Below are 15,690 nucleotides of genomic sequence, written 5' to 3'. Positions count from 1 at the left end.
CTTGGGTAATGGAGGCTGAAGTGTCTGGGCATGCTGGCATTGTCGAAACAAAAAATTTGAAGAGTTTTGATGGGGTGTTTGAGATCACAACAGGTTTTGGGAATGTAGCTGGAAACTGTTCCAATTAACAGATGGTTCCAGACCCATGGAACACAAGAATATGCTAAAAGGAGACTGTCAAGAAGAAAAATTAATATACACCAGAGTAATTATGATCTGCAACTTGAGGGATGGTGGGAACAGAATAAGAGCCCCTTCAGTAAGGATTTAAATAGACACGTGGTAATAATTTGAAAGGCCTTGTGAAAGAGCAGGGAAGTGGAACTGCTATAGTGATGGCAAGGATGAGAAGTCACAAATGCTTATGTACCAAGAAGTGTAACACGAAGTCTAGAGATGCAATGACTGAAGTAAAAACACAATAATGGAGAAACTCAGCAGGTCGAACAGTGCATGTTATAGAGCAAAGAGAAATATATAGAACCAATGTTATGGTTTGAGCCCTTAATCAAAGTATGAGTGAAATGGAGGCAGATACCTGAGGTTCTTACTTTACACTGTTCAATCTGCTGAGTTTCTCCAGCATTGTTTTCACTTTATATTCTAAGAGGTTACACCCCAGCGTCTCTTGAGCCCGAGTCCACCAAGTGGGTGTTTTGATTATGATTTACATCAGATACTATCCTGCGCCAATATTCTCACTCCACTCCCATTCGTTAAAAGCAGGACAAATCTTATCTGGTTGACTGATACCAAAGCTCAATTGTAGCAATGTAGTGGAAGATGTCATTGAAAGTGGTATCAAGTGGCACGTACCATGTGCAAGGACCACTTGCTTCCAGACCTTCTCAGAGCCTTTATCTGTGGACTGAAGATCATTCTGAAGGTAAGGTGAGTGACTGCCCTTGAGTAAAACTGAAGAAATTGGGCCACAAGGGGAAATATTTCCAACTACTGAAGTCATATCTCACAAGAAGATGGTTGTGGTTATTAGAGGTCAATCATCTTCAGGGCAGTGTCCTGCCTGCTTCATCGGTGAATTTCCATCTGAAGATTAGCAGTGGGATGTTCTCCTTGTACTGTATGTAGAGTTTGATTTTATTTAAATTTTTTTTAGACATACTGAAGTGCCAGTTAATAAAGAAGATGAAGACTGTATAGTTAACCAGTAATCATGCCTTTTATTAGCAAAAACTAGTGGTACAATAATGTAAGACAATGAGTGCATATACATTTATACTCAAGAGGAGTGTCTTTAGTGGCGGAGATAATACACGTGCAATGTCAGTAAAGCAGACCATGTGACAGCGAGAGACTGACAGCTCAACATAGATTAACCACACATGCACCACAGTTACAGCCCCTTTCTTCGCACCCCCTGCTCTACTCGCTATACACCTATGACTGTGTGGCTTGGTTTGACAGCACCATCTACAACTTTGCTGATGATGCCATGGTTGTGAGTTGTATCAAAAGGGGCAACGAGTCAGCGTACAGGAGGGAGATTGAAAGCTTAGCTGAACGGTGCATCAATAACATCCTTTGCTGCTCAATGTCACCAAGACCAAGGAGCTGAATGTTGCCTTCTGGAAAGGGAAGCTGGAGGTATATGATACAGTGAGGGAAATCAGAGGTGGGAAGGGTGAGCAAAATTGAAGTTCTTGAGAGTCACTATCTCAGAGAATCCTTCCTGGTCCCAACACACCAATGGCATGGTGAAGAAAGCTCATCAGCGTCTCTATTTCCTCAGGAGTTTGTGGAGATTTGGAAATGACATTGGAAATCCTGGCAAATTTCCACAGAGGTGTGGAGGAAAGAGTGCTGACCAGCTTCTTCATGGTCTGGTGTATGGAGACACCAATACCCCTGAGCATAAAGCCCTCTAAAAGGTAGTAGACGCAACCCAGGACATCACTGGTAAAAACCCTTTCCATCACCGAGAACATCTACAGAGAATGCTGCTGTCAGAGAGCAGCAGCAATCATCAAGGATCCACACCACCTAGCACCAGCTCTGTTCTCACTACTGCCATCAAGAAAGAAGTATTGGTGCCACAAGACCCGCATCACCAGGCTCAGGATCAGCTGCTGCCCCTCCACCATCAGGCTCCTCAAAAAAGACAAATTCAATCAAGGTCTCATTTAAGGACTCTTGGACTTTATTGATTTTTTTTTTCTCTCTCTGTATTGCACAGTCAATTTGTTTACCTTTCTTTATTTGTTTATATGTGTATGTTGTGTATAGTTTTTTTTATTCCGCCAATAGTGGCAATTCTGCTTCGCCCGCAGAAAAATCTCAGGGATATATGTAATGTCATGTATATACACTGACAATAAATCTGAATGTTATTGCACTATTGTCTCCAAGGTAAACACTCAAAAATGTCGAAGTATAAAAGTTAGGGAAGGTTAGGGTTGGAGCACTTGTCAATGCTTTCTAAAAATGATAAGACAATAAAACAGTCATCGTATTACACTAATATTGATATGTTCAAATTTCAGGGTCACAGTAAGCAGGTGGAAAATGCACCACTCTTTTTGTTTTTACACGATCCTCAACAAGAGTAGGTTAGATATTCCCAGAGACTCAGGTCTCTGCATCCTGCATGTTTAATTGGATCAACAATAGCTGTCCTAAAGATATATTGGTAGATTAATTTGTTATTGCGAATTGTTCTTCACCATGGGCAAATGGTCAAAAGAAATTAAAGGGCAATTGATGGGTATGTGCATGAGAGAGATAGAATAGCGTCCATGGAATCGCTGGGTGTTGGCATATGCCAGATTGGATCAATGGCAGCATTCTCTAGTTACAAATGTTGTATATACAAACAGCTAATAAAAAATGTTTTTATCTGAATGCTGACATTCAGATGACATCTGTGGATCTCGTTTAATTACAGACAATTCACATCTGGGACGATACATGTGGGATTGAAATGCAGAAAAATGTTATCCACTAAGAAGATTGTGGATCTTTTATCCTTCTCTGTGGAGGACAGCTGTGGATGGGCAATCTGATGGCGGCTGGGTGGACAACCCCAAGATAGAAGAGAACAGGGGATGGTGTGGGGAATGTGCATGAGGGAATGATTTGACTGCATAGTTCAGCATGTTGGCAATTCCTGCTTCTATTTCTTAGAACATTACATCAAAGAAACAGACCCTTCAGCCCTTCTAGTCTGTGCCAATTTTTTTTTGCCTAATCCCACTGACCTACACCCAGTCCACAACGCTCCACACCTCTCCCATCCATGTACCTGTCCAAAATTCCTCTTAAATGTTAACATTGAGACCGCTTTGAGTTTACCACTTTAGCTGGCAGCTCGTTCCACACTCAAACTAGCCTCTGTTTGAAGAAGTTCCCCTAAACTTTTCCTCTTGCACCCTTAACCCATATCCTCTGGTTTGCATCTCTCTTGCCCTCAGTGGGAAAAAAAAACCAATTTACTTTTTCTCTGTCTACCCCCCTCATAATTTTGAACACTTCTATCAAATGTCTCCTCATTCTTCTACACTCCAAGGATTAAAGTCCGAACCTGCTTAACCTTTCCCCGTATCTCAGTTCCTGAAGTCCAGGCAACATCCTAGTAAATCTTCTCTGCACTATTTCAATCTTATTGATATCTTTCCTGGAGTTAGAAGACCAAAACTGCTCACAATTCTCCAAATTTGGCCTCAACAATGTCATAAAACTTTACCAGAACATCCCAACTCCTCGCCTCAATACTTTGATTTATGAAGGACAATAAGCAAAAGCTCTCTTTATTACTCTATCTACCTGCTTATTCTTAAATCTCCCATGTTTCTCATCTGTTGATAGGACGGTATAGGCAGGGAAAGGAGCATCGCTGAGTGCCGACCAGACACAACCCGCCTTCTCTCGCCCTGCAGGCCGAGGCCTCCTCATCACCCCGCAACAGGAACCATCAGCGTGTCTCCGGCCGCCTTCCGAACCTTATTCTGGAAGGGACGAGCAGTTTCCATGTTCCGATTGGCTGGTGGAAGCCCAAGCTCGCGGAAGGGTTAGTTTGCCGTACCGGAAGCGGGGCGCCGCCGCGGCCAAGGAGCCGGAACCGAGAGAGGGAGCGCGGTGTCCCGGGTCGGAGCGGCGGGTGAGAGTGGGGCTTTGGGCCTGGGATAGGATGGAGCGGAGAGGCAGGGGCGAGGGGGCGACCTGGGTTTGGACGCCGCTTCCCTTACACGCCCCCCTCCCACCTTCTCCCGGTCGGTTCCAATCACTCTTCTCCGTCTGTGCCCAGCATTGCCATCCCTTTGGCACCACTACTCCCTCGGCCCCACCACCCCCCTCCCTCCAACGTGACCGGCCCCCCTCCTCCATCGGGATGGGCCCCAACATCGGGCCCGCCCCCCACTCCCCACCTTAGGGCCCGCCCCCACTCCCCACCTTAGGGCCCTCTTCCCCTCGCCCTCCCCTCCCCTCCCCTCCCCGCGCCCCCTCCCCCCCTGCCCCCTCCCCCCCGCGTCCCCTCCCCCCCGCGTCCCCCTCTCCCCCCCCGCGTCCCCCTCTCCCCCCCGCGTCCCCCTCTCCCCCCCGCGTCCCCCTCTCCCCCCCGCGTCCCCCTCTCCCCCCCCCGCGTCCCCCTCTCCCCCCCCGCGTCCCCCTCTCCCCCCCCGCGTCCCCCTCTCTCCCCCCGCGTCCCCCTCTCCCCCCCCGCGTCCCCCTCTCCCCCCCCGCGTCCCCCTCTCCCCCCCCGCGTCCCCCTCTCCCCCCCCGCGTCCCCCTCTCCCCCCCCGCGTCCCCCTCTCCCCCCCCGCGTCCCCCTCTCCCCCCCGCGTCCCCCTCTCCCCCCCCGCGTCCCCCTCTCCCCCCTCTCCCCCCCGCGTCCCCCTCTCCCACCCCCGCGTCCCCCTCTCCCCCCCCCGCGTCCCCCTCTCCCCCCCCCGCGTCCCCCTCTCCCCCCCCCGCGTCCCCCTCTCCCCCCCCGCGTCCCCCTCTCCCCCCCCGCGTCCCCCTCTCCCCCCCCGCGTCCCCCTCTCCCCCCCCGCGTCCCCCTCTCCCCCCCCGCGTCCCCCTCTCCCCCCCCGCGTCCCCCTCTCCCCCCCCGCGTCCCCCTCTCCCCCCCCGCGTCCCCCTCTCCCCCCCGCGTCCCCCTCTCCCCCCCGCGTCCCCCTCTCCCCCCCGCGTCCCCCTCTCCCCCCCGCGTCCCCCTCTCCCCCCCGCGTCCCCCTCTCCCCCCCGCGTCCCCCTCTCCCCCCCGCGTCCCCCTCCCCCCCACCGCGTCCCCCTCCCCCCCACCGCGTCCCCCTCCCCCCCACCGCGTCCCCCTCCCCCCCACCGCGTCCCCCTCCCCCCCACCGCGTCCCCCTCCCCCCCACCGCGTCCCCCTCCCCCCCACCGCGTCCCCCTCCCCCCCACCGCGTCCCCCTCCCCCCCACCGCGTCCCCCTCCCCCCCACCGCGTCCCCCTCCCCCCCACCGCGTCCCCCTCCCCCCCACCGCGTCCCCCTCCCCCCCACCGCGTCCCCCTCCCCCCCACCGCGTCCCCCTCCCCCCCACCGCGTCCCCCTCCCCCCCACCGCGTCCCCCTCCCCCCCACCGCGTCCCCCTCCCCCCCACCGCGTCCCCCTCCCCCCCACCGCGTCCCCCTCCCCCCCACCGCGTCCCCCTCCCCCCCACCGCGTCCCCCTCCCCCCCACCGCGTCCCCCTCCCCCCCACCGCGTCCCCCTCCCCCCCACCGCGTCCCCCTCCCCCCCACCGCGTCCCCCTCCCCCCCACCGCGTCCCCCTCCCCCCCACCGCGTCCCCCTCCCCCCCACCGCGTCCCCCTCCCCCCCACCGCGTCCCCCTCCCCCCCACCGCGTCCCCCTCCCCCCCACCGCGTCCCCCTCCCCCCCACCGCGTCCCCCTCTCCCTCCATTCCTTGACTCCTAACCCCACCCTCCTATCTGTTCAGGTCCAACATCCTCACCAATTCCGTCGGTTCCAAACTCCTCGTTTCCCCCCCCCAATTTGTTGGCTCCAAGCCCCTCATTTCCCCCTTCCTCTCCCAAATCTGTCGAATCCAATCTCCTTGTTTCCCCCCCCTCCCAATCAGTTGGTTCTAACCTCATCGTTTCTCCCTCTCAATCCGTCAGTTCTAACCTCCTCATTCCCCCCCCCCAATTTGTTGGCTCCAAGCTCCTCATTTCCCCCCCTCCTCTCCTAATCTGTCAACTCCAACCTCCTTGTTTCCCCCCCTCCCAATCAGTCGGTTCTAACCTCCTCGTTTCCACCTCTCAATCCGTCAGTTCTCACCTCCTCTTTTCCACCTCCCAATCCGTCAGTTCCAACCTCATTGTTTCCTCCCCTCCCAATCTGTCGGCTCCAACCACCTCATTTCCCCCTTCCCCTCCCAACCTGTCGGCTCCAACCTTCTCTTTTTCCCCCTCCCAATCTGTCAGCTCCAACCTCCTCATTTCCCCCTCCCAATCCGTCGGCTCCAACCTCCTCATTTCGCCTCCCAATCCGTCGGCTCCAACCTCCTTGTTTCCCCCTCCCAATCCGTCGGCTCCAACCTCCTTGTTTCCCTCTCCCAATTTGTCGGCTCCAACCTCCTTGTTTCCCCCTCCCAATCCGTCGGCTCCAACCTCCTCATTTCCCCCTCCCAATCTGTCGGCTCCAACCTTCTCATTTCCCCTCCCAATCCGTTGGCTCCAACCTCTTCGTTTACCCCACCCCTTCCAATCCGTTGGCTCCATCCTCTTCGTTTCTCCCTCCCCGCCCAATCCGTCGGCTCCAACCTCCTCGTTTCCCCCTCCCCTCCCAATTTGTCGGCTCCATCCTCCTCCTTTCCCCCACCCCTCCAAATCCATCAGCTCCAACCTCCTCATTCCTCCCCCCCATCTGTTGGCTCCAAGCTCCTCATTTCCCCCCTCCCCTCCCAATCCATCAACTCCAACCTGCTTGATCTCCCCCCAAATCCATTTGCTCCAACCTCCTTGTTTCCTTCCTCTCATCCGAATCCATCAGTTCCAACCTCCTCGTTTTCCCCTCCCAATCCCAATCTGTCAGCTCCAACCTCCTCGTTTCCCCCTTCCCCTCCCAATCCATCAGCTCCAACCTTCTCGTTTTCCCCCCCCAATCCATTTGCTCCAAGCTCCTCATTTCCCCCCTCCCCTCCCAATCCTTCAGCTCCAACCTCCCTGTTTTCCCCCCGTCCCAATATGTCGGTTCCAATCTCTTCATTCCCCCTCCCTTCCCAATCCTTCAGCTCCAACCTCCTTGTTTTCCCCTCCCATCCCAATCTGTCGGCTCCAACCTCCTCGTTTCCCCCCCTCCCATCCCAATCCGTCGGTTCCAACCTCCTTGTTTCCCCCTCCCCTCCCAATTTGTTGGCTCCAACCTCCTCGTTTCCCCCCCCATCCCAATCCGTCGGTTCCAACCTCCTCCTTTCCCTCTCCCCTCCCAATTTGTCGGCTCCAACCTCCTCGTTTCCCCCCCCATCCTAATCCGTCGGTTCCAACCTCCTCGTTTCCCCCTCCCCTCCCAATCTGTCAGCTCCAACCTCCTTATTTCCCCCCCCCATCCCAATCCGTCGGCTCCAACCTCCTCATTTCCCCCTCCCATCTCAATCTGTTGGCTCCAACCTCTTCGTTTCCCCCCTCCCATCCCAATCCGTTGGTTCCAACCTTCTCCTTTCCCCCACCCCTCCAAATCCGTCAGATCCAACCTCCTCATTCCTCCCCCCACATCTGTTGGCTCCAAGCTCCTCATTTCCCCCCTCCCCTCCCAATCCATCTGCTCCAACCTCCTCGTTTCCCCCCCAATCTGTCAGCTCCAACCTCCTCGTTTTCCCCCCCATCCCAATCTGTCGGTTCCAACCTCCTCGTTTCCCTCTCCCCTCCCAATCCGTCAGCTCCAACCTCCTTATTCCCCCCCCATCTGTTCTAACCTCCTCCTTTACCCCTCCCCTTCCGATGGCTCCAACCTCCCCGTTTCCCCCCCCCAATCCGTCAGCTCCAACCTCGTTTCCCCCCCATCCCCTCCCAATATGTTGGCTCCAACCTCCTCATTTCCCCCCTCCACTCCCAATCCGTCTGTTCTAACCTCCTCATTTACCCCTCCCCTCCCAATTTGTCGGTTCCATCCTCCTCCTTTACCCCTCCCCTCTTTTCTGCCAAGGCTATCCCCACCCCCCCCCCCCAACAAATTCCCTGCCATCTCCAATCTCTCCTCTCAGTTTTTAATGCTCTTCATGTCAGCCTCTCTGTTGGCCTCATCTCTCCTCCCACCAATCCCTTCTTGTTGGCACCAGTTTCTCCTCACTCAATCCTGTCACCCTCCTTGAATTCCTGTAACCCACATTTTATTTCCCTTGGCCTTTTGTCATAACCGCCTCCCCCCCCCCCCCCCCCCCCCCCCACCACTTGCCTTGGTTTGTGTTCAAATAGCTATTTTCAGGCTTGATTTCCTGATTTACATTCTCCTAAGTGAATCTGTTAATCCATTGCTGGCTTCTGAGAATCATATTCTGTGAGACACATGCTGACTGAAGCAGGAATAGAATGCGATGTGAGCGGCTGTCGTTTATGAAGCCCGTCATCGATTTCAGAGCAATGTTTAATCACTAGTTACTCGGTTAGAAAAGCTAACGTGCAATCTGTGCTGTTGATTCTTTTTCCTTATCTACAGTTAGATAGTTACTAAATGGATTTAAAGAACAGTTTGATCCTGAATGTCTATGTTTGATCTAATTTTTGCTCTGTGTTCAATACTCACCAGTTGCTGAGAATGAAAATGAATGGTCGTGTCAATATGATAACCGCTATATGCATTTCAGCTGTTCCAAAGTCCTTCTGTTGACTGCTATTGATTGCTTGGAGCCAGCGTGGTGGTGTCTTGCAAATTTTCATTTTGCTATTCTGCTTGGTGGTAAAGAAGTGATGACTTGCTGTCTGAATCAAGTACTGTGTTGGTCTCAGAGCAGTGACAGAATAAATTCTTATTCAATAAATTATTGAATCATTTAAATGCTGCAAAAACACAACGCTGCAGAAACTCAGCAGGTCCAACAGCGGGCTTTATATAGCAAAGATAAAGATTCATAACCAGAGTTTCGGGCTTGAACCTGGTGCCTGCCTACATTTTGCTCATACCTTGATGAGGGGATCAAGCCTGAAACGTTAGTTATGTAACTTTGCTATATAAAGTACACTGTTTGACCTGCTGAGTTTCTCCAGTCTGCAGACTTCTGTGTTTTACTTCAGTTCAATACTGGATGTTTTGATCCTTGGTCTTGGAGTTAATAAATGCGACGCTGACATTTAATTTTTTTCCTCCACTATTTCCTTCTCCTGCCATCCAGGAGCTTCTGTTCTGTGACTTTAAGTGCATAATAGCTTGTGATCCTTTCCTCCCTGGAGTTAAGAACTCCTCATTTGTTCAGTGAGTCATTTGCACTGTTCTGGATCCATTCATTTAATAAATGGTGCAGCACATTTTCTGTTTGGGGTCCGTCTTGAAATTATGCAAGTTTTTTTCAAGAATTATAACCACAAAGTCTTCAATCAACCACAACAGTTGGACAGAATTTGTTTTTAAATTAACCAAGATATATTCAAGATTAGTAATAATTACCTTTAATTATTATAAACCTGAAAATATGTTTATCACCAAATGTTTATTAATAATCGTGACCATTTCTCCTGATTTATCAGTCACCAAATGTCATAGAAAAATGATGCTGAACCACTCATTTTTTCATTTGATGTAAACTCATTTGATTTTTTTTTTACAATGCAGAAAGTATTTAAAAATAAGCTGTGTCATGTCTGTGAGATGGAGCCTGGTTTGCAGAGGCTTCCTGAAGCAGCATATTTGCACCTGATGGAGACTAGTGGTTTATTCCTTTCTCTGAACTAAGTGAAATGAATCTCAAGATTGCTGAAGTGATTATAGAAAACCTAAGTGCAAAAGTATCTTTAGGTGTGATACTGTTTTTAAATCCCAAATTATTTTAAACTTGTGCTGATACAACTCAGATAGATGTCACCCTGTGACTGAGACACCAGCTACAGTGGTAAACTCTTAATTCAAATGTGATGAATGTAATTTTAATACGAAGGTTCTTTCACATCTAGTTTAATTTTGTAAAATTTTTAAATTTAGACATACAATTCTTTATTTTAGTGTGAACTTGGAGGTTAAGTTTGTCAGTGTATGTTCAACGTGGAGAACTCTGAAGTAGTGTACTTTGAATCAGCGAGTGTGCAAGGACAGGGTACAATTAAACATAGAAGGCATACAGCACAATACAGGCCCTTCGGCCCACAAAGTTGTGCTGAACATGTTCCTCCCTTAGAAATTACTAGGTTTACCCATAACCCTCTATTTTTCTAAGCCCTATGTTCCTATTCAAAAGACCCTATCGTATTCATCTCCGCCACCGTTGCTGGCAGCCCATCCACACACCCACCACTCTCTGCGTAAAATAAATAAAGCAAAAACAAACCCTGACACCTCATCTGTACCTACTCCCTGCGTAAAATAAATAAAGCAAAAACACACGATCAATGCCTCTCATCACCTTATACACCTCTATCATGTCACGTCTTATCCTCCATCACTCCAATGAGAAAAGGCTGAGTTCACTCAACCTGTTTTCCAGGCAACTTCCTTGTAAAGCTCCTCTGCATCCTTTCTATGGCTTCCACATCCTTTCGGTACTGAGGCGACCAGAATTGAGCACAAGTGGGGTCTGACCAAGGTCCTATAAATCTGCGACATTACCTCTCAGCTCCTAAATTCAATTCCACGATTAATGAAAAGACCAATACACTGTTTGTCATCTTAACCACAGAGTCAACCTGTGCAGCTGCTTTGTGTGTCCTGTGGACACTGCCCTAAGATCCCTCTGATCTTACCATTAATACTATATTCTGCCATCATATTTGACCTACCAAAATGAACCACTTCACACTTATCTGGGTCAAACTCCATCTGCCACTTCTCAGCCTCTGACAGCCCTCCACACTATCCACAACACCCCCAACCTTGATGTTATCCACAAAATTACTAACCCCATCCTTCCACTTCCTCATCCAGGTCATTTAGAAAAATCACGAAGAGTAAGGGTCACAGAACAGATCCCTGAGGCACACCACTGTTCACCAACCTCCATGCAGAATGTGGCCCATCCACAACCACTCTTTGCCTTCTGTGGGCAATCTAGTTCTTACTTTCTCAATAAGCCTTGCGTGGGGAACCTTATCAAATGCCTTGCTGAAATCCATATACACGACATCTCGTGCTCTTTCTTCATCAATGTGTTTAGTCACGTCCTCAAAAAATTCAATCAGGCTTGAAAGGCACAACCTGCCCGTGAGAAAGCCAAGCTGACTATTTCTAATCATATTAAACTTCTCTAAATGTTCATAAATCCTGCCTCTCAAGATCTTCTCCATCAACTTACCAACCACTGAAGTAGGACTCGCTGGTCTATAATTTCTTGAGCTATCTCTATTCCCTTTCTTGAACAAAGGAGCAACATCTGCAACCCTCCAATCCTCTGGAATCTCTCCCGTCTCCAGTGATGTTTCAAAGAGGTTCAGCAATCTCCTCCTTCGTCTCCCACAGTATCTGGTCCTGGCGACTTATCCAACTTGATGCTTTCCAAAAACTCCAGCACATCCTCTCCCTTAATATCTCCATGCTCAAACTTTTCAATCTTCTGCTAGACATCTCCACAATCACCGAGATCCTTTTCCAAAGTGGATACTGAAGCCCGCGTGAAGTACCTCTGCTATTTCCTCCAGTTCCATACTCACTTTCCCATTGTCACACTTGATAGATCCTATTCTTTCTTATCCTCTTCTCGCCAAGGCCTTCTCATGGCCCCTTATGGCTCTCCTAATTTCCTTTCTAAGATCTTTCCTGTTAGCCTTATAATCTTCTAGATCTCTAACATTACCTCTGAACCTTTTATAAGCCTTTCTTTTCTTCTTGACTAGATTTATTACAGCCTTTGTACACCACGGTTCCTGTTCCCTACCATAACTTCCCTGCCTCATTGGAACGTACCTATGCAGAACTTCACATAAATATCCCCTGAACGTTTGCTACATTTCTTCCGTACTTTTCCCTGAGAACCTCTTCCCAATTTCCTGCCTGATTGCCTCATAATTCCCCTTACTCCATTTAAACGCTTTTCTAACTTGTCTGTTCCCATCTCTGTCCAATGCTATTGTAAAGGAGATAGAATTATGACCAAAATTCTCTCCAACTGAGAGATCTGACACCTGCCCAGGTTCATTTCCCAATTCCAAATCAAGTACAGTCTCTCCTCTTGTTGGCTCACCTACATATTGTGTCAAGAAACCTTCTAGAACACACCTAACAAACTCCACCCCATCTAAACCCCTTGCTCTATGGAGATGCCAATCAATTTTTAGGAAATTAAAATCTCCCATCACAATAACTCATTATTACACCATTCCATGATCTGTTTCCAGATCTGCTCCTCCATGTCCCAGTTCATATTGAGCGGCCTATAAAAAAACACCCAATGAAGTTATTGAGATCTACCTGCTCCTAATCTCCGCCCACAGAGACTCTGTAGACAATCCCTCCATTTTTTTAAAAATAATTTTTTATTTTTCACACTATAAACCATATCAATCAAAATATGTACAAACGTTTCTCATTAAATTTACACAGGGGTCTTCCCCTTTTTCCCCCCTTTCCCTCCCTCTCCTCTACCCACCCCCCTCCAAAACCCATAAATATTCAACATATACAATACAATAAAAGCATAAAACAATATCTTCACACAAAGGAAAATAAATGAGAAAAATGCATCATCTATTTCTTACACACTGAATCTAGTAATTTTGTCATCTTATCATTTTCATTCTCATTTTAGGGGATGGAGGTCGTAGGCAAGCTCTCTCTGAAATGTTCCGTGTATGGTTCCCAAATTTGTTCAAACATTGTGACTTTATTTTTTAAATTATGTTGTTTTTTTCCAATGGAATACATTTATTAATTTCCATGTACCATTGCTGTATTCTCAGGCTCTCTTCCATTTTCCAAGTTGACATTATACATTTTTTTACTATCGCTAAGACTATCATAATGAATTTCTTTTTGCACTTTATCCAATTTGAGGCCTCCATTCGTTCCCTTGTAGTAGAATAGATAGCAGGCCTTGAAAAATCCCTCTATGACGTCCATCTTTTCTGCAGCTGTGACTCTATCTCTGATCGACAGTGCCACGTCCCCATCTCCTTTGCCTCCCTCCCTGTCCTTTCTGAAACACCTAAAACCCAGCACTTGAAGTAACCATTCCTGTCCCTGAACCATCTAAGTCTCTGTAATGGCCACCACATCATAGCTCCAAGTACTGATCCACGCTCTAAGCTCATTCGCTTTGTTCTCAATACTCCTTGCATTAAAATAGACATATCACCTGCCTTATCCTCCCTCACACATGGTCTTCAAGCTTTCCCTATTTGTGAGCCAACTCCCTCTTCCCCAGTCTCTTCAGTTCACATCTTTGGAAAGATGTGAGAAATTAAACTATTCATGTATGTATATGATTACAGGCCCCTGCCGCCCGGCCTCCAGAGCTCCCGATGCCCCGCCTGCCCACTGGAGCTCCCGACGCCCCGTCTGCAGACTCTCACCTAGGCCCCTTGCTGCCCAAACTCTGAAGCCTCCAACACCCTGACCGCAGACTCTCACCTATGCCCCGGCTGCCTGCCCACCCGAGCTCCTGACATCCTGAACGACTCAGGTACTTGCCACAGTCAAAAGCAGTATGCGTGTAATAGTTGACCCCCTAAATTTCACCCATAAAATTGGTTCATCAAAGTCGACTACTACAAGCATATGTACGGTATCTATTGCCTGACTCCCTGTGTTCCTCCAATTTCTCAGCATCTGCAGATTTCTTGTTTACCAAAGTTATGCTTTAGTTATGCAGTACCTTGGTCAAACATCATTTGGAGCAGGCAAAGAATATTTAGTTTCCTGATTCATATCAGAATGTACCATCTTGCACAAATCCTCTTTTGATGTCTTCCTTAACAGTCATTGTTTAAAGTAATTGTATTTCCAATATTGCCATTTTCAATTTTTCAAATCATACTTTCAACTTGCTTAGTTTTATAACATGTGTGGACAAGTGGCCCCTTCTGTTTCTCTCCATTCGTTCCCTTGTAGTAGAATAGATAGCAGGCCTTGAAAAATTTTTAGAAAGTATCTGATAGCCAACAGGTCATCCTTGGGCAAGGTGTAGTACCTGTATAGCCTCCCAATCAGGGTCATGGGAAGCCATAGATTGCAAATGGTGGATGTTTTTTTACAAGCAGATTCTACAAATTGGAATTTATGGTTGTAAAACTAAAAACGCTGGGCAGATGAATCTGCTGATTAATAGCCAGGGTTACCCATCCAGTATGGACACTGAAACTGATGGAGGCAACAGGAAACCACTTCAGTATTTTTCCCTTGTATAATCATGAATTCAACATCAACTACTGCCTCTGCTCAAAGATGGAGCCTTCACCGAAGGAGAACAGTGGAGACAACAATTACAATTCGGAGGGTCAAAGATCATGATGGATGGAGAGACATGATTGCCCATGGTGAACGGCGAGGCACCTGATGATCATGATCCATTATACTACATGTCTTGTATTATACTACAAGACCACGCTATTGACTTTATTTTTCTTTAAAACTGCTCATTTTGATAAATGAAACGTGCTGTATTTGCTAATGAATGAACTATCAAAATTTACCTGTTCATCTCTTCTTTATTCCTCCTTAAATTTGAATTTTAAAAGTACAACCTGAGAATCCAAAAATCTGGAATGACCCAATCCCTGAGTAGTCCGGATTTTAGGACTTTGAGTGAATTTCTATCTTGGAATTGGATTACCATTTCTTGATCGCCCCTAATTGACTGTGGGAAGATGATAGAGAACCAGTTTGAGTCTTTGGAGACACTCAGGCTAATTTATGTTCTCTCTTTCTCAGCTCTGAGGAAGGGTCTTTGACCTAAAATATTAACGTTAGTTCATTCTACCGGTGCTGCTTGACTGCTCCCAGCATTTCTTTTTGTGTGTCACTGGAGCCTGCGTGGTGTGGCTCATCAGCAGTGCTTTTATTTTGACATTTGGTGATGATGAAATGGTTTTGGGAGGTGCCGTCTAAATGCTGCAGCACATCTTGTCAGTGGCACACACTGCAGCCATTATTACAGTTATAGCCCCAGAGTTAAGCCTAAAGGTCTATAAATTCATGGTCTCTTCTTTCCCCTGGTATAGGGCATTCCTGGCTGCCTAACAGTCTTTTGGCACAAATCTCAAAAAATGTTAGAACATAACAAATAAGAGTAGGAGTCGGCCAGCCAGCCCGTCGAGCCTGCAAGCCATTCAGTGAGATCATGGCTGATCTGATGATGGACTACCTGCCTTATCTTCATATCCTTTAATTTTCGGACTATGTGAAAAGCTATCAAGTCTTGTCTTAAATATATTCACTAAGGTAGCCTGTATGCTTCAATAGGCAGGGAATTCCGTTGATTCACCATCCTCTGGGAAAAGCAGTTCCTCCTCATCTCCATCCTAAATCTTGAGGCTCTGTCCCCTAGTTCTCAATCAATGGAAACAACCTGCCAATCTCTAATCTTGGGTTTACCTTTCTTGATTTTGTGCTTTTCTGTAAGATCTCCTCTCATTCTTCT

General features: G+C 48.4%; 1 protein-coding gene across 5 annotated transcripts in view; it reads left to right on the top strand.

The window, feature by feature from the left end:
* Nucleotides 1–3,931: 3,931 nt before the first annotated feature.
* The window catches only part of sin3b (SIN3 transcription regulator family member B), a 59,652-nt gene continuing 47,893 nt past the window's right edge, over nucleotides 3,932–15,690 (top strand). For 3 of the 5 annotated variants that reach the window (XM_069927808.1, XM_069927809.1, XM_069927805.1), the window contains exon 1: nucleotides 4,030–4,114. The gene's annotated coding sequence lies outside the window, so the exon portion shown is untranslated. The other 2 variants (XM_069927806.1, XM_069927807.1) reach the window with 2 other exon arrangements.

Source organism: Narcine bancroftii, chromosome 3 (assembly GCF_036971445.1).
Source record: "Narcine bancroftii isolate sNarBan1 chromosome 3, sNarBan1.hap1, whole genome shotgun sequence".
NCBI lineage: Eukaryota > Metazoa > Chordata > Chondrichthyes > Torpediniformes > Narcinidae > Narcine > Narcine bancroftii.
This window is presented reverse-complemented; position numbering and strand designations above follow the sequence as displayed.